Raw genomic sequence first — 19230 nt, 5'->3', positions numbered from 1 at the left:
TTACAGCAATAACTTCCATATTCTGGGACTTATAGATTCAAAAGCACTTTGGCGAGCTACAGGGAGAAAATGTGTGAGTGAGGGAGTAGGGCGGCAGGTTGGTTTGAGAGAGGGAGTAGGGTGGCAGGCAGTCAGTGAGGAAGAGTAGGGTGGAAGGTGGTCAGTGCAGGGGAGTGGGGTGGAAGCTAGGTGTGTGAGGGGGAGTAGATGGCAGATGAGTAGATGAGGAGTTTGGATGGCAGCTAGGTGGGTGAGGGAGTACAGTATTTGGATGATAGTGTGATAAGTGAGGGGGTAAGGAGGCAGGAGGGTTAGTGAGTGGGTGGGTGGCAGATAATGGAGTGGGGTGGCAGGTGAGTGAGAAGTTGGAGTGGCAAGTAGGTAGGCAAGGGGCATAGGGTAGGTCAAAACAAGGGTCGTTATGGGGCTGGATGAGGGAGCTGGGGAAGGAGTACATTTTGTATCCACCCAGGAGTTAGAGTCAGTTTCAATTCCTCAAACTTTTCACAGATAATTATTCAGGTAAATAAGCCAAAACTGTCCAAGCTGTCTCTAGCTCAACAAAAGAGATTGTTTTGGAGGGCTTTAAATACAGAATAATTTTAAACTTCCAAGGAAATTAATGATGTATCAGGATTTCTGAAAGGTCCCTTGGTGCATCTTTCAGACTGCAGAGCTGCAAAGACTACTCTCTAGCTAGAAGATCTAGGCCAAGAGTTAACTGAAGGTATAAAAATGGATTTCTTTTCTAAAGTATTTTTCAAAACTCTTTGATCAAGGTTTATATGCTGGAGTGATGAACTACGTTTTGTAAAGATTTTACTTTAACCAGACAAGTTAGCTCCATACTTTCAAGTTATGTAAGGCCAGAATTCATTAGTTTTCTGTCTAAGCTGCCCAGATGTGCACCAACCCTGAGGTTTCCAAGTAGGGCTCTTTAAGTTATCAGGCGTGCGCAATTGTACAAGGAAGAAATAAAGGTTGCGCACACAGAAATCAAAGGTCGTGCACAGTTGAAAATAATTACAGGGGACGTTGCCTACTGGCATCTAACCAATGGCCTTTCCAGGGAATACTGGCTGCTACCTTGTGCATTCAACAGTAGTTAGTGAATTCCTTCGGGAGTTGGCTGCCGGGTGAGCCAGAGGTCACGTCATACCTCATCAACCAGGGCTAGAATTGTCTTTCAGATGAATACTGATCACCGTAAGTGGCAAAAGAAGTTCAAATTATTTCCCCTTTTTGGATCTGGGTTTTATCTGGTTTGTCACCCCACCAGGAGTCAATGTGTATTTCAGAAGTGGGTGTATGGTGATTAATGTGCACCAACAGGCTACTTAATCAAGTATATCTTTTTACATCCATCATTGTTGCACATTCATAGGAACCAAAATGGCAGAGGTTAGAATTGGCATCTAATTTGAAGTTAAATCCAAGGAAAGGCTAAAGAGAAACATAGGTAGTTTTTAATTGTGGTTGCACCAAAGGCCATTGGTGTTGCTGACTTGGGTGGTTCCAGTGCTGTATGCAGGACCAAAGTCACACCAAAAGTGTTCAGAGAGAGCTTAAGAAAGGAGAGGATTTCACAATCTTAAGAGGGATGGTAAACAAGAAATTGGGTGGTAGTTAGAAGGGCAGAGTAGTCCAGGGTTAAGAAAGTTGTGATAGCAATAGTTTTAAGAAGATAGAGAATGGTAAATAACAGGAAGCAAGCACTAGCCCAAGGGCAGGTAACTGGACAATTAGTAGCCGCATCAAAAACACTCATAGTATGGCTGGGGTGTTAAATGAATACTTTGAATCTGTCTTTACAAAACAGGACAATGATGCCAGGCCATGGCGACAGAGTAAGAGACTCTGTCACTAGAATGGCTCAAGATTATTAAGAAAAAAGTCTTGGATAGATTGCTGAAACTTGAAAATTAATGAGGCTTGGAGACCAAATGAAATGCCTTCAAAGATTTTGAAGGAAGTGAGGGTACAAGTCTGGAGGAACTGACCATGTGTTCAGTCTTCCCTGGATTTGGGGAAAAGGCCAGAAGACTGGAGAATTGCCAACACAACAGCATTGTTCAAAAAAGGTTGTAAGGCCAATCCTGGCAATTATAGACCAATTAGATTAACATCAGTAATGGGGAACATAGAAAAAGGTGACCTGATTAAGAACAGTCAATTTGAATTTCTAAAGGGGAAATCATGTTTAATTAACTGGTTGCAGTTTTGTTGTGAAGAAATGATGGAAAGGGTTGTTAGGAGTAATGCTTTTGACATTTTCGTTGGCGAAGATCTTTGCTTCCTCACTCTCCACAGGAGTCGTACAGGAAGATTGGAGGGAGGCAAATGTTGTTTCTCTTTTCAAGAAAGGAAATAGGGGAATCCCTGGAAATTACAGACCAGTCAATCTTAAGTCTGTGGTCAGCAAGGTTTTGGAAAGAATTCTGAGGGATAGGATTTATGGCTATTTGGAAAAGCATAGCGTGATTAACGGGAGTCAGCATGGCTTTGTGAGGCGCAGGTCATGCCTCACAAATCTTATTGAGTTATTTGAGGAGGTCATGAGACAGGTTGACGAGGGTCGAGCAGTGGATGTGGTGTACATGGACTTCAGCAAGGCATTCAAATTGGTTCCCCATGGCAGGCTCATTCATAAAGTCAGGAGGTATGGGATACAGGGTGATTTGGCTGTCTGGATTCAGAATTCGTTGGCTAACAGGAGGCAGAAAGTGGTTGTAGATGGTAAGTATTCTGTCTGGAGGTCAGTGCTGAGTGGTGTCCCGCAGGGCTCTGTTCTTGGGCCTCTGCTCTTTGTAGTTTTTATAAATGACTTGGATGAGGAGGTTGAGGGGTGGGTTAGTATGTTCGCTGATGACACAAAGGTTGGAGGTGCCGTTGATAGTATTGAGGGTTATTGCAGGCTTCAGTGAGGCATTGACAGTATGCAGAGCTGGGCTGAGAAATGGCAGATGGAGTTCAACCTGGAGAAATGCGAAGTGATGCATTTTGGAAGGCCGAACTTAAATGCTGAATATAGGATTAAAGGCAAGATTCTTGGCAGTGTGGAGGAACAGCGGGATCTTGGTGTTCAAGTGCATAGCTCCCTCAAAGTTGCAACCCAAGTGGATAAGGTTGTTAAGAAAGCATATGGTGTTTTGGCTTTCATTAACAGGGGGATCGAGTTTAAGAGCCGCGAGGTTATGCTGCAGCTCTACAAAACCCTGCTGAGACCACTTGGAATATTGTGTCCAGTTCTGGTCGCCCTATTATAGGAAAGATGTGGAGGCTTTGGAGAGGGTGCAAAGGAGGTTTACCAGGATGCTGCCTGGATTGGAGGGCATGTCTTACGAGGAGAGGTTGACTGAGCTCGGACTTTTCTCTCTGGAGAAGAGGAGGAAGAGAGGTGATCTGATCGAAGTGTACAAGGTAATGAGAGGCATGGATAGCGTCGATAGCCAGAGACTTTTCCCCAGGGCAGGAGTGACTGCCACGAGGGGTCATAGTTTTAAGGTGTTAGGAGGAAGGTATAGAGGAGATGTCAGAGGGAGGTTCTTCACCCAGAGAGTTGTGAGCGCATGGAATACTTTGCCAGTGGTAGTTATGGAAGCAGAGTCATTAGTGACATTTAAGTGACTGCTGGACATGCACATGGATAGCAGTGAATTGAGGGGAATGTAGGTTAGCTTATTTTGGATTAGGGTTATTCAAGGGCACAACATCGTGGGCCGAAGGGCCTGTACTGTGCTGTATTTTTCTATGTTCTATGTTCTATTTGTGTGTATGGATTTCCAGAAGGCTTTGATAGAGTGCCTCTCAGCTGTCTGATGAAGGAAGTTGTCAGTCATGGTACAAATTTGTAATGCAGATACAAAATCGACTTGATTGATAGAAAACAGGCTGTAATGATAAACAAACATTTGATTTGGTTAATTTATTGTCATGTATACCTAAGTACAGTGAAGAGCTTTGTTTGAGAGCAGTATAGGCAGGTCACAGTAAACAACAATATACAGATTTCAAAGCCAAAAAAAAAACACTTGGACAGAGTAAGACATACTGGTTTTGCTGCACAGGAAGTGTGCTAGACAAGATCAACATTAACAAAATTGACATGACTTGAAGTTAGAGATTCCATTCATCAGTATAGTAATGGCAGGGAGGAAGTTGTTCTTGAACCTGCTGGTGCACGTGTTCAAGCTTCAGTATCTTTTCCCTGACGGAATAGGTTGCAGGAGAGCATTACCGGTGTGGGATGGGTCTTTGATGATATTGACAGCCCTTCCACAGCAATAGTATATGTAACAGAGTCCATGATGGTAGGTTGGCTCTTGTGATGGTCTCGGCCATGCACACAACCTTCTGTAGTTTCTTATGGTTTTCGGCAGAGCAGTTGCCGTACCAGGCCGTTATGCGCTGGGACAGTATGCTTTCTATCGTGCATCTGTAAAAGTTAGTGAAAGTCTTTACAGACATGCCAAATCTCCGGAGCTGCTTGAGGAAGGAGAGGTGTTATTGTGCCTTCTTGGTCATTGAATCGACATGGGAAGTCGAGAATAGATTGTCGGTCATCATCACTCCCAGGAACTTGACAATCTCAACCGTCACAACTTTTTCTCAGTTAACGTAGGGGATGTGTTCTCCTCTTTTCTTTCTGAAGTCAATGATCGGTTTTTTAGTTTTGCTGACATTGGGAGAGAGGTTGTTATCATTGCACCGTGTCACCAGGCCCTCCATCTCCTTCCTGAATTCTAACTTGTCATTGTTTGATATTCATTCTAGCACTGCGGCATCATCAGCAAACTTGTAGATTTTGTTCGGAATTTGGCAACACTGTTGTTGATGTACATGAAGCACAGTAGGGGCAAGAGAACTCATCCTTGGGAGCTCTAGTGTTGAATGTTATTGTGGACAAGGTGCAGTTGTCTATCCTCACTGACTGCAGTCTACGGGTCAGGAAGCTGAGGATCCAGTTGCACAGGGTGGAACCAATACCTAAATCTCGCAGTTTTAGGCTCAGTCTGGGCAGGACAATGTGTTGAAGACGGAACTGTGGTCATTGATCAGGAGTCAGACCTGGGCGAACAGATGTTCCGAGGATAAATGCAGGGGTAGTGAAATGGCATCTACTGTGGACCTGTTTTTACGTCAGCAGGCAAATTGCAGGGGACTGAGGCAGGCTGGATGACTAGAGTTGATGTGGGCCATGACCAGCCTCTCAAAGCACTTCATGATTAAGGAGGTCAGAGCCACTGGGCGGTAGTCATTAAGGCACAAAGCACATACTTTCTTAGGTGTGGGGTGATGGTGGTTTTCTTAAAGCAGATGGGTTCTTTGCCCTGTAGGAGGGAGAGGTTGAAGATATCAGTGAATACCTTTGCCAGCTGGTCCACACAGGATCTAAGTGTACAGCCAGGGACTCCATCCGGGCCCATCGCTCTCCTTGCGTTAACTCCCAGGAAGACCAATTTGACATCTGCAGCGGTGACAGAGGGAACAGGGGTGTCTGGGGCTGTCGGGGCAGATGACACCTTGCCGCTGACATTCTGATCGAACTGAGCATAGAAAGCATTGAGCACGTCTGGGAGGGATGAGTCTTTGTCCATTATCTTGCTCTGCTTTATTCTAAATCCATTTTTTAAGCTAGAGGAAGGTTTGCAGTGGAGTTCCCAGAGGTTGGTATTGGGATTCTCGTTTTTCCCGAGATATATAAACGAACTGGATTTTGGTGTGCAGAGGGACAATTTCAAAGTTTGCAGATGACATTAAACTTGGACAAATGGTAAACTGTGAGAGACAGTGTGAACTCCAAAAGACATTCACAAGTTGGTGGAATACGTGGATAGGTGGCAGATAGGCTTCAATGCAGAGAAGTGTGAAATGATGCACCAAAAAGCATTATCAAGTAGGGGTACAATTTTAAAGTATTGCAGGAACAGAGGGATCTGGTTGCACATGTGCACAAATCATTGAAGGTGGCAGGGTTGACAAAAAGGAGTAAGTAAAACACATGGCACCCACAGCGTTATTGATTGTACAACAGCAAGGGCATTATGTTGAACTTGTACAAGACAACTGTTAGACCTCAGCTGAATTATTGTGTATAGCTGTGGGCGCCACATTGTAGGAAAGATTTGAATGCATTGGAAAAAGTGCAGAAGCAATTTATTAGAATGGTTCCAAGAATGAGAAACTTCAGCTATGAGGATAGATTGAAGAAGTTGAAACTGTTCTCCCTGGAGAGAAGGTGGCTGAGAGGAGATCTGATTAAGGTTTTGAAAATCATGAGCTGCCTAGGCAGTAGATAGGTCAAAGCTATTTCTGCTTGTAAAAGAATGAGAGGTCATAGAATTAATCTGGTATGCAAGTGAAGCAAGCGTCATGTAAGGAAAAGCTCTTTTGCACAGAGAGTAGTTAAGGCATGAAATGCATTCCCTGGGAATGTGTTGGAGGCAGGTTCAATTGAGGCTTCAAAGAGGGTATTAGATAGTTTTTGAATGGTAACAGTATGCAGAGTTGTGGGGGAAAAGGAAGGAGATTGGTACTAGATAACTGAGGCGGTGCAGGCAGCGTAGGCCAAATGGCCTCCTTGTGCACTGTAATCATTCTGATTCTGTGATTTTGAAAATAGAATGCATTATTTGTGGCTCTTTCAGAAGGGCCAAGGCCACAAAAGCAACTGAAGAAAGGCCCCACTTTAATTGTTCTTGCCTGTCTTTTCTCTCTCAGGAATTGTTTTTCACATTTGTTTACAGGATGCACTGTCCAGACCAGCATTTATTACCCATGCCTAACTGCCCAGACTGCAGTTAAGAATCAACTATATTGCTAGGTCTAGAGTCACATGTAGGCCAGACCAGGTAAGGATGACAGTTTTCTTCGCTAAAGGAAACCTGTGAACTGGACTGGTTTTTCCAACAATTGACAACAGTTTCATGATCATTGTCAGACTTTTTGTCCAGATGTTATTGAATTCAAACCTCACAATCTGACATGGTGGGATTCATACCAGGGTCCCCAAAAAGGAATAATGTGCATTTCTCTGCTAATCAACAGCAGAAGAGCTGCTTATGAAAGTAACATTTAACCGGTAAGGCAATTATTCGATCATAGATTCTCAACTTCACTACCATTCAATTTAAATCATTGTTATGCACCTTTGTGCGTTGATTGATGTACTGTATCAAACTCTCCATTAATTTGGCCATTTGTTCAATGGAGGCAGTCGTGTACTCAAACGTCAAATACATTGCAGTCATAGACTCCAGCCTGAGGTTGAGCAAGACAAATTCTGACAGACAGCCACACATTTCCTTTAAGTACCCACGTAGTGTAAAACAGCTGAGGTTCAGCATCTGTGTCTAAATAACATCTGTTGATGTCCTCAAGCCCCTGGTAGCAAATCTTCCCCATACCCCCTGCCTACTGATTTTGTTCACATGTAAAGTGTTCTACATCTTGTGCCAGCCATTCTATCTGTGACTCAGGTACAAGTGAGGCAAAGAGGAGAGTGTATCCGAGCTGTTGGAAGATGTTCATAAGTCACAGGGCACTGCTTCATTAGATTGATGTTCCTCTTCTAAGTATTGCAACGTATTGTTCCTCATCTCTTGGTGTGCCTCCAGCAATGGCCTTGTGAGAGATAAGACACATTCATTAGTGCTACATTTGGGTGATAACGTAAGTGACAGCTTTTGCCAGAGCTTCAGCCTTTGTTTTGGTACCATTACCTTCTCTCATAAGTCATAATCTGTACTGCTCCCACCGTGCTGATTTCCAGAATCCCCTGTGCCATTGCTGTCAGGATGACCAATGCTTTCCCTACTTCATTACTTCGCCCAGGAGTTATACACTCTTTTTACTGCCATGAGAAAATGAGTGAGTTAGGATCATTCAGACTATGGTTGTTCCTTCGGACAGAGGCACATAAGTTGAGAGGTTGCAGGCGTTGTTAAAAGGAGACATGAAGTTGAAGTTTTTCATCTTGCATCTATGAGGACAATGTGCGAGGTAAAAGGTTTAGAAGGAAGCAACAATTTTTACAGTACTGGAAGAGGATGTAGAGTTGCTGAACTATAGTTGGCATGAAGACGATGGAGGTACTGTTAACTGTCATGGTTAACCAATTACTTTTAAACCAGATGGATCAAATCTCATGAGTAACAGCATCGTTACAAGCATGTTGCAGATAGTGGAGCCTCCAAACTGTTTTACTCAGTGCAAAAGATGCAATTTGTGCACAAACTCCTTTTCTCTGCATAGAACAGGGCTGATGTGTGTGAATAAATGTAGTCTCTAGCATATACAAATGAATCACATTGTGAGCCCGACTGATAACTTAGAACTAGTTTTTAGTTCAATTCTTCACACGCTCAAGATTATTTAGGCAATGCTGTCCAATAGCAGAAACACATTTAATGTTGGACACAGAGTTCTGAGGTGTGTAGTACAGGCTGGTTGAGCACAGTTGGTATGCTGCGCACTGCAGACAGTCAAGGTTATGTGCTGTTTAATACTATCCACCAGTCAATGGGACCTATGACCCACAAACCTAACATCACATCAGCTCTGGAACTCATATACCAAATTATTCATTTGTGTGGTTGGCAGAACATTATTTTTGTTACTGGAGAATACCAGTTGTCTATTTACTGCAAAGTAGCCACGTGAAAAAGCTAACTTCACCTGTTGTTGAAATTTTTGTGACGTTTTTCCATTCCAAATCACTATATTACAGGATCCACATTGAAGGTATGCAACAGTTCCATATTGGGAGATGGAGAGTTAAGGTAGACCATGGGAAACCAATTGTCTGAGATGGCAAATTTTGTGCCTCAGAATACCCCTGAGATAGTGAGAGTGACAGTTACATGATACTCACTTTGCCAGATCTCAAGAAGTAACTGAATTACCCTCTGCATGGGATCCACATCCATTGCTCCCCACATTAGCTTCTCACATCAGCCACATCTAGTCAGACTCACTTGATGAAGCTGCCTGACCTCAGCCTTTCACCCACTGGAACAAAACCTTCTCTGTGCCCCGGCTGCTTACGTCATCACCTCCAGGGACAGGTCCTTGAAGCTGAATGCAGCCTTTCCCCATCTCCCATTCATTCTTCTCTACTTTTACACCTCTCATGGGAGAAGAGTGTGTGACAGGATCCTATGACAGGCAATCTCAGTTAAGCATCTCAGTTAATGTGACAATTCTGTTTCAAGCTATCAGCATCACTAAGAAAAGCAGACAAGATGGGGACCTTTGCAGAGAAGCAGACATACTGCCAGCACACCTGAGTTGGACTCAGGACACAAGCATGAATAAGATCTTTCTATGAGTAAGGGTAAAATAAAAGAAAGAGCACACACATATTCTGTTTAGTTAAGGTATGGTTGGGGAACACACGCCCACTTGCACATCCCGCACAATGTGAAAATTCCTAAACGGTCCTGATAGTGAGTGGGAGGTGCCTCCACTTGCAGCAGCTTGAGCTCCCAGGTTCTGGAACTTGAATGGCAGCTGGGAAACACTATGGTGGATTCAGGAGGCCGAGAAGTTCATGGTCAGCATGTTTCAGTACATGGTCACCTACAGTCTAACAAAGTTCAAGCACAGCAGGTCAGAAGAAAGGGATCAGGCATGTAGTGAGGAAACTCCCTGGTGGACATCTCGCTTGTAAACCATCTTCAGCCCTGAAATTATTGAGAGCAACAATTCCTCTGTGGACCCTGGCCACAGCAAAGGTCTCAGCTGTGTGGGTGGCCAGCTGCTTTTAGGGTGGAGGTGTGGTGGTTGTCAAGACAGGAAGGAACAAGAGCGAAAGAGCAATTCTGGTCGGGGATTCATTCATAACAGGAGTATGTCTCCAAGGCTGCCTTGTTGCCTTCAGGCGCCAAGGTCAAGGGTCTTACTGAATGTCTATAGGGAATTCTGAAGAGAGAGGGTGAACAGTTGGAGGTTGTGGTCCACGTTAGCACCAATGACATAGAAAGAAAGAGAAATTAGGTACTACAAGCTAACTTTAGGGATGTAGGTAGGAAATCTGAAAGCAGGACTTCAAAGGATCCAGGTTACCCCTGATGTCAGGCAATAGTGAATGTAAGAATAAAATGAAAGAGTAGGTTAATGTGTGACTGGAGAGGTAGCACAACAGGGACAGCTTTGGGTTCCTGAGTTCTTGTGATTGTTTCTAGCAGAAATGGGAATTGCACAAGTTATACATATTAAGTTTGAAAAGGAATGGGTGAAGTTTGGCAATGCTTTTGAGGTCGATTTAAACTAGAGTGACAGGGACTGAAATCCTGACAAGTACTTCAGAGGGGAGAGAAGCTGAAATGGAATTAGAAGTTAATACATGAATAAGTGAGACTGGAAGGCAGTATAAACATAATCTAGATAAGAAAGAAGTGAGTTTAGCAAGGCAATATCTAATATATTTTAATGTAAGCAGCCTGAGGAATGAGATAAATGAGCTGAAGGCACAGACAGACATGTATGAGAATGATATCATAGCTAATGTAAAGACTATGCTGAAACACTGTCAGGATTGCAGCTTAAAATTTCTGATTAAAGGATATTCAGACGAGATACAGGGGTGGTTGGAAGAGAAGGAATGTCACAATATTGATCAGGGAATCAATCATAGCAGTAATGTCTTCAAAGGACAAATGGGGCCATTTGGGTAGAAGGAAGAAATACAAAAGAGGCAAACACAATCTTGGGCATATATTAGCCTTCCAAATAGTCAGGGTGAGATCAAGAATCAAAAATGGAATCAAATTCCAAAGTAGTGTAAGCACAATAAGGCAGTAATACTAGAGGATTTTAACCATCCAAACATTAACTTGGATAGTTCTAATGTGAAAGACAGGGAGAGAATAAAGTCCTTAAATCTCATCTGAGAAACTTTTCCAGCCACTACAATGAAAGCCCCACAAAGGAGGAGGCAGTTCTGGGTCTAATATTCAGAAATGAGCCCATGCAAATGGAGGGTATATCAATAGTAGAGGAGTATTTTGAAGATGGTGGCCATAACCCGGTTAAATTTAGAATACTTACAGAAAAAGATATGAATTAAACTGGAGAAAGGTTAATTTTACTAAGAGAAGATAAAATTTGATTCGAATGGAGCAGCCACATGCAGTTGAAACTGTGTCAGAACTGTGGGAGATTTTCAAGGTGGATATATATTCCTGCACAGTCAAAGATGGGAGCAAAACTGGAGAACCCTGGCGATCACGGGACATAAGGCTTCAGGTTAAGAATAAAAGTTCAGCTTCTTGCAAATACCAAGGGCTCATTATGCACAGTCCATACAGGAGAAAAAAAGTACAGGGGAAACTTACAAAGGAAATTAGAAAAGCAAAAAAGAGTACATGAGAAAGCATTGGCAGAATAAAGAAAATCCGAAGCGTTTTATATAAACTTATAAAGAGTAAGAGAATAACTACAGAAAATAAAGACCCCATGAGTGATAACCGAAATAATACGTACGTGGAAGTATAAGATGCAGAGAAAGGCATTCGGCTGGAAGACTGTAAAATATTAAGAAAATTGGCAGGGAAAATTGGGGGTACTAGTGAGTTTAGCAGCCTTAGAAGTGAATAAATCTGTAGCTAGGATGAAATGTATCCTAGACTATTGAGGGAAGCAAGGGAGGAAATATCAAGGAACCCTGGCAATAATTTTTAAATCCTCTATGACCGTACGATGCCAGTTGGCTGGAGGACTACCAACGTTGTCCAAATATTATAAAAGGTAGGAAGGGATAATCCAAGAAATTACAGGTTAGTCAGCTTGATATTGATTGTGACAAAGTTATTAGAAAGAATTCTGACAGGGAGAATCAGCACTTGGAGAGACATTAATTAATCGGGGATAGTCAGCATGCATTTGTTCGACTAATTTGATCAATTCTTTTGAGGAGGTGACCAGAAGTGTTGATGAGGGTGTAATGCATTTGATGTGATCTGGAAAGGCTATTGCTAACTTCCCTCATGGATGACTGGCCAAGAAAGGATGAGGCTTTGGGATCCAAGGAAAAGTAGTACGCTGAATCTAAAATTGGTTGCAAATCAAGAAGCAGAGTGTGATGATAGGGGATACAGTCTGGGACTGAAAGCTTGTTTCCATTGGGATTTCATAAGGCTCAGTCTTGGAGCCCTTGCTGTTTGTTCTGCAGATTAATAATGTAGACTTTATTAAATATATATAGCATGATATCTATATTTAAGATAATGGCAGGGTGTAAAATTTGGGAAGGATAGCCATAAACCAGAGGATAACAGCAGACTGGTCAGCCGGGCCGAGCACTAGAAGATAGAATTCAACCTAGATAAGGGTGAAGTAATGCAACTGGGGAGGACTAACAAGGCCAGGGATTATACCATGAATGATAAGACCCTGGAAAGGATTAAAGATTACTGGCACCTCAATGTGCATATCCACAGATCCCTGAGGCAGCAGGGCAAGTAGATTATGTGGCTAAGAAGGCTCATGGAGCACTTGCCTTATTAACTGAGGCATAGAATAAAACAGGAAGGTGGTTCTGAAGGAGCTGTATAAAATGCTGGTTAGGCCACATGCAGTTCTGATCTCCATATTATAGGAAGGATGTTACTACAATACAGAGGGTACAGAGAGAAGATTTGACAGGATGGGCCCTGGGCTGGAACCAGGAAAGATTGGATTGGCTAGGGCTGTTTTCTTTAGAGCAGTGCAATTTCAGGGGGTATCTGAAAGAGGTGGATAAGATTATAAGGGGCATAGACAGGGCGATTGAAAAGTCATGTTTTAATAGTTAGTAGAGAGAGCAATAAGGGGGGGTATGTTAGATTTAAAATGAGAGGTAGAATACTAAAGTGAGAGTTGGGGGCAAAGTTGTTACCCATAGGGTAGTTGAGTCAGACACTCTAATAACATTCAAGCAATATTTACATATTTACTTTTAATGCCATAATCTCCAGAGCTATGGGCTAAAAACTGGTGAATGGGATTGGTGACAGCAAATCGGAGTTAATTGGGGTGAATACAATGGGTTGAATGGCCTCCGACTGAGTTGTAAATAGCTATGAGTCTATGGGCTGAATCTTTTATGTTTTTGGCTAAGTCCAAGTTACATCGAGTTTCCTAAAGAGATTTCTGACGTGAGACCTAACATAGCCCATCCCTGTGGTATCCTTCATTTTCAATGCTGGCCCCATCTTGTCACCATCTTGTTCTTCTCATTAACAGGTAGGACCTAAAGTTGTCAGAATAGGAGAAGATGGTAGCACGATTCTCGAACAGAGACCTGGAAGTCCTAATCAAGGGGTGATGCAATGAGGAGTAATCCTCTTCCTGGAGGGTTGGCAGAGGAGGCCATGACACCAGACCCTGGCAATCTGGTCCAAGGTTACCACTCAGGTCGGTGTCATCTCCACAGTCTGGAGGAACAAACTGTAGCACCATAAGAAGTTCAATAACCTTCTCCGCTATGCAGCGATAAGTGCCACACTCTCGTCTCCGACCTCATACTCACATTTACATCCACCTTCATACTCTGTCACTCTCACTACTGTCTGCAATATCTCTCATATTAACCCTTCTTTTTGTGTTACCTATTGCGCACCGCTTCTAACTGTGGGCCGTGACACTCTCTCTTTCTCTCTCTTTTCACTTGCAGGTACCACTAGTCTGCCCACAACCTCCACAGTACTATGTTACAGCACTGGATATTTAACACTTAAAAAGTTTGGAATTCAAAAGCCAATGTTTAATTTCATCTGAAATGTGGCTGACACGCAAGTCTTGCAGCAACTCAAGCCATTGTTTGAGAAGTAATAGGTAAATTATAGGTAATTCCCTTATCATAAAATAGATCAAATTCCTTCAAATAAAGTCAAGTTAGTGATCATGCAGATGGATTTAGAACAATTTCATTGATAGAGATTACAGCATGGAAAAAAACATGAAAAATTAGTGAAAAGGCAAATCCAATGTAAAGTATGACACCGATGTCACAAAGGTATGCAGTTACTTGGCCATCATTCCCCCACGATCTTGTACATAAAATCCATTCCTCTTGAGCTACTTTCCACAGGCTACTTGATTACAAGACTCAATTTTAACCCATCTCATCTGAACTGATCCTATTTGGGTCAGCTCAATTTTTTCTTCAGCAAGACTTGTAAGAGTCCCTAGTGTCCAATTATCTCCATTTCTCTTCTGCACTGAATTCAACTTTGCAAGGTATTCAGAACCAGCAATCTTGCAGTTTATTTTAATTGAACTGCACTTCTTTAAAAATAGATGACATTATAAAGTAGCATATTTTAATACATCAATTATTTTCAGTACAGTTAATCAGAATTACAAAATGCTACCAGTAATATTTTTACCTGCTCCAGTATTTCAAAACAGAATGTAAGGTTGACCTAGATCAATAGTGAAAAAATTATGTTGTTTATTTTAATTGTACAAATGTCTTATCGAAAAATTTGTAGCTCGGGTTATGGATGCAGTTGTTTGACAGCTCGCTGAGCTAACTGTTCTGTGGTATGCAGACATTTTTTTAGCCTTCCAGGCAACATCATCAGTGCGACCTCTAATCAAAGCATTTGTGTTCTGCTTCCTCCCGGATTTATACAATCCTCTGGTGTGATAGTCTTGTTACTTCTGGTCCTGTTGTTTTAGCAGTGATCTGTACATGGGTCTATTTCTATGTTTGCAAATGGAGACCCGTGTTGAGAACCAGGTCTCAAGAAATTCCCTTGCATGTCTGGTGTTCACTTGTCCCAGTGTGGTCACTTTGTCCCAGACGAACTGATGGCCCTCATTGTCTGTGTGTTCGAGACAAGTGAATATTGGTTGTGTCTTTTTACTGCCAGCTGGTGTTTATGGTATCCTGGTCATCAATTTCCTCCTTATTTGTCCAATGTAATGTTTATTGCACTTGCTGCATGATATTCTGTACATCGCGTTGGTCTTGTTTACTGTCAGTATGGGTTCTTTAGCCTTTGATAACATTTGGCACAGTGTTGCTGTCGGTTTGCATGCAATCATGATCAAATGCAGTCTTACGAGTCAGGTAGTCTTTTCTGATATATTTTTGATGTAGGACAGTAAAAAGAAACACGACCAATATTCACTTGTCTCAATACACACAGACAATAAAGGCCATCAGTTCGACTGGGACAAGTGAACACCAATCATGCAAGGGAATTTCTGGAAGCCTGGCTCACAACACGGAACTCCATTAACAAATACATAGAAATAGACCCTGTTTACAGACTGCTGCTGAAACAACAGAACAGGAAGCAACAAAATGATCACAGAGGAACATACAAATCCAGAAGGAAGCAATAACAACAACACTTTGATTAAAGGTTGCACTGATGATGTTGCCTAGAAGGGTAATGAAACATCCGCACACCACAGAGCAACCAGCCTGCCGAGCTAATGAACAACTGCAATTGTCTGCTGCCTCACACCGCCAAAAACCCAGGTTCGATTCCACCCTCGGGCAACTGTCTGTGTGGAGTTTGTATATTCTCCGTATGTGTGCGTGGGTTTCCTCCGGGTGCTCCGGTTTCCTCCCACAGTCCAAAGATGTGCAGGCTAGGGGGATTGGCCATGCTAAATTGCCTGTAGTGTTCAGGGCGGTGTAGATTAGGTGGGTTACAGGGGAAGGGTCTGAATTAGATGCTCTAAGAGTCGGTGTGGACTTGTTGGGCCAATGGGCCTGTTTCCCAACTGTAGGGATTCTATGATTCTATGAATGTTTTGGAGCGGATGCATCTTGCTATCAATTTTCCCATTTGTCACTGGTGCTTTGAGGTAAAATTATTGACAGGAGACATTTCTCCACCAGTCTGATTTTTCTTCTTTCTTTCAGCCAAGGAATAATTTCCAGTCTTATAAACTCACTTGGTGCAAAGTCAGCCAGTATGGGTTGTCGGCATTTAGTTCTCATTTTCACTGAAGCAAAAAGCAGCAAGAATGTAAAGACACCAAATAATAATAATAATGAGAAAACCCACCGGCTAGTAAATGCATCTGAAATGAAAATATAAAGTGCTCGAGAGACTCAGCTGGTCTGTTCTGAAGAAAAGTCACTAGATTCGAAACATTAACTCTGCTTTCCCTCCACAGGTGCTGGCAGGCCTGCTGAGTTTTCTAGCTATTTCTATTTTTGTTTCAGATTTCCAGCGTTCACAGTTCTTTGTTTCGTATTATTTTAGTAAAAGCACGTTTCCTGCAGCAAGACTGTAAATTTATATCTTGGCAAAGCTATATTTAATTTTATGCCTCAAAACATAAATAGTAATCAATACTGTATCACAACATTTTGTATGTTGTTTAAGTTGATTCTTGATGAAATCATTTTCATAGGTTTGTTTTGTTTCAACAGAGAAACAAAATGCTTCAAAGTTATAAACTGATTGCAAAGGAAAGAAAGAGCTATTATCTAAGGCTAAGATGAAAACATAGATTTCTTGTAGGATATAAAAGGTGATGAGAGCAGCCAAAAGTTCCAGGAGGAAATTCTACAGTAGGGCAACCCAATGGTCGGTGACTGGTACATGCACCAGAGTCAAAGATGCTCCTTACGCTCTCAACAGGTCATCATTGTGGTGTATATTTATTACAGTCCCTATCTCTTAAACACCAAGTCTAAAATGAACAGTCACTCACACAGCCATAACACCCATTTTGCTTTAATGTCAATTTCAAAGTTGTTAGGTATGGAAACTCAAATGCCCTGTTTGTTTCGAGTAGAACCAACTGTAATTACTCATTATTTTGTACCTCATGAAATGTACTGAATACAAGAACAAACATTAGTAAATATGTTAGTAGCAATTTGTCAATGTTCCATTACTATTTGAGTACTTAAATCCTTGCAACATATCTAAATATTGCAGGATACAGTTTGTACTGAGCACTGACAGAATTAAATAAATTCAAAGGTCAGAATGTAAAGTGAAAGAACTGAACTGAAAACTGAGAATAGAATGAACATTTTGTTTTATTATAATGGCATTACAGTAATTAACTGGTCATCATGTATCTGAGATAAATTGTGTTAACACAAACACAACTCACCATAAAACAGTGGGGACTGTATCTGAATTCTGATTTAATAAAGGATGCCATAATAGCTATTGCAGCATGGACAGGTAGGTTTTCCCACAACAGATGACAATTAAACTAACACTCTCATTGAGGGCATGTTGGTAGTTCTCAATATGACCACCAGTGGTGGTTTTGAGGGTTTCCTGAAAATATAAACAGTGTTCATAGATGGATCCAGGCCTAAAACATTCTCAGTGACCCTGAATCTTAACTTGCAAAGGGCAGTATCTGTGATCCAACCAGATATTTACACAGAAAATGTTTATAACTGTAATGAATCTTTGTTAAATACTAATGTCATGTTGAAATATCATGATTTTTGAGTGCAGACACCCAGAGTTTGGAACCTTAAGTATGGATGCAGGCAGAACCATCACTAATCAAGGTAAAAAAAACTAAAAGGGACAGTCTTACCTTCCAAAGGTTAACCTTCCTGTATGACGGTCCCTTAAGCAGCACGGGCATAGACTAGACGTTATACTTCATTTTATCCTAAAAAATAATGCATTGGAGAAAAAAGTAGGATTATATAAAAAATATATATATATACATAGGATTATATAAGAAAGAAAAACATGCTGGGTACAAGAATCAGTTCAATATCTACATTACTTAGAATACTAAATACTAACTTGCTAATGTAAGTTGCAAGTTTAATACTCTTATGCTTCTGTTGCAAAGTATTTTCCAACCAACCTACTTGGGAGAAACATTTAGATAGAATTTTAATGCACAGAAACAGAACTTTGGCCCAAATTGCCCAAGCCAGTCTTTATGCCAAATTGATACTTCTCCAGCTTTATTAGCATATACTCTACTTCTTTCCCTTCCAAGCTCAGAAATATAGAAACACAGAGATTTGCAGTAGCGAGTAAGCCAATGGTCCGTCCAGCAATCATCAGCACCAGTCATCACTTTGGTAATGAGAAAATCCTTTTGGTCTTGGGATTTAACAATGACAAAATTTGCTTTAAGCCATGCGGCTATACTGCTGTTCAGGCCTCAGAGGTCAATGCAGGCAGGAAGAAAATTAGAGGAAATGCTGCTGATGATGTAATTGATTTTTTAAAAAATGAAAAACTGCGAATTCTGGAAATCTTAAACAAAAACAGAAATTGCTGGAAAAACTCAGCAGGTCTGGCAGCCTCTGTGGAGATAGAAACAGAGTGAGCATTTCAGGTCCAGAGACCCTTCACAGACCTTCAGTTTCTCTCTCCACAGATGCTGCCAGACCTGCTGAACTTTTCCAACACTTTCTGATGACATAATTGATCATGTGCTTTGCTTGTAGATGTCTCCAGGAAGTCTTGAACATATCTTTTTGGTGGAACAGTGTGTTATTGATAACCAGCTGATATTCCACATATTGTGAGCAGGTAAATCCCGCTGGAGATGCAATTCCCAATTCTTTGATTTTAAATGGTTTCTTTCCTGAGGTGGGAGCCCTTTGCAACTCTGGTGAGCTTTGAACTCAAGATCACTCATTTTCAAATTCACTGCAGAACCCCAAAGGAGTATGATATATTTTAATCATTTTATTCAGACATACAGCCCGAGGACAGATGGGACTTGAACCCAGATCTTCTATAAGGTCCCAAGCCTGCAGCTTTCTGTCCCATTATTTGCAAGGCTAAAACATTTACTGATTATTTTTAAGTTCCACCATAGATCCTGCCAACTTAAGTTCTGTCCATCATCTCTACTTTTTGTCTCCTGCTGCTCAGCTAATTTCATAGCCAATTCAAAAATTTCCTTTTAATCCCACGAGTTTCACCATTGCTTGTATAGAGACTTTATCAAATGCCTTCTAGATGTCTATTTAGATAACTTTATCCAGCATATTCCAGCTAGCATTTTAGTCATCTCTTCAAAATTCAATCAAGTTTGTCAGGCATGACCTATCTTTACAAATCCACACTGACTCTCTCCGATGAAAATTTTCAAAATTTTCAGTCACTCTAATAATTATTGTTACTTTCCACAAAGACATTTAGGTATCTGTTCTCTCATTCTCTGGTTCTTTTCTCTCACCCTTCTTAACTCAAACTTGTTAAAGGTATAATTTGTCAAATTTATGTTCAGGGATATTATTACACACCTATGGAACAGTTGAGGTTTTAACCT

The 19230-nt window shown here is 41.5% G+C and overlaps 1 protein-coding gene across 9 annotated transcripts in view; it reads right to left on the bottom strand.

The window, feature by feature from the left end:
- LOC125464774 (serine/arginine repetitive matrix protein 3-like) overlaps positions 1-19230 on the bottom strand; it is a 693195-nt gene that overhangs the window by 451017 nt on the left and 222948 nt on the right. For all 9 annotated transcript variants that reach the window (XM_059655503.1, XM_059655504.1, XM_059655501.1 and 6 more), the window contains exon 3: positions 17521-17598. The gene's annotated coding sequence lies outside the window, so the exon portion shown is untranslated. The remainder of the gene's footprint in view (positions 1-17520; positions 17599-19230) is intronic.

The sequence above is a fragment of the Stegostoma tigrinum genome, chromosome 27 (assembly GCF_030684315.1).
Source record: "Stegostoma tigrinum isolate sSteTig4 chromosome 27, sSteTig4.hap1, whole genome shotgun sequence".
In the NCBI taxonomy this organism is placed as follows: Eukaryota; Metazoa; Chordata; class Chondrichthyes; order Orectolobiformes; family Stegostomatidae; genus Stegostoma; species Stegostoma tigrinum.
This window is presented reverse-complemented; position numbering and strand designations above follow the sequence as displayed.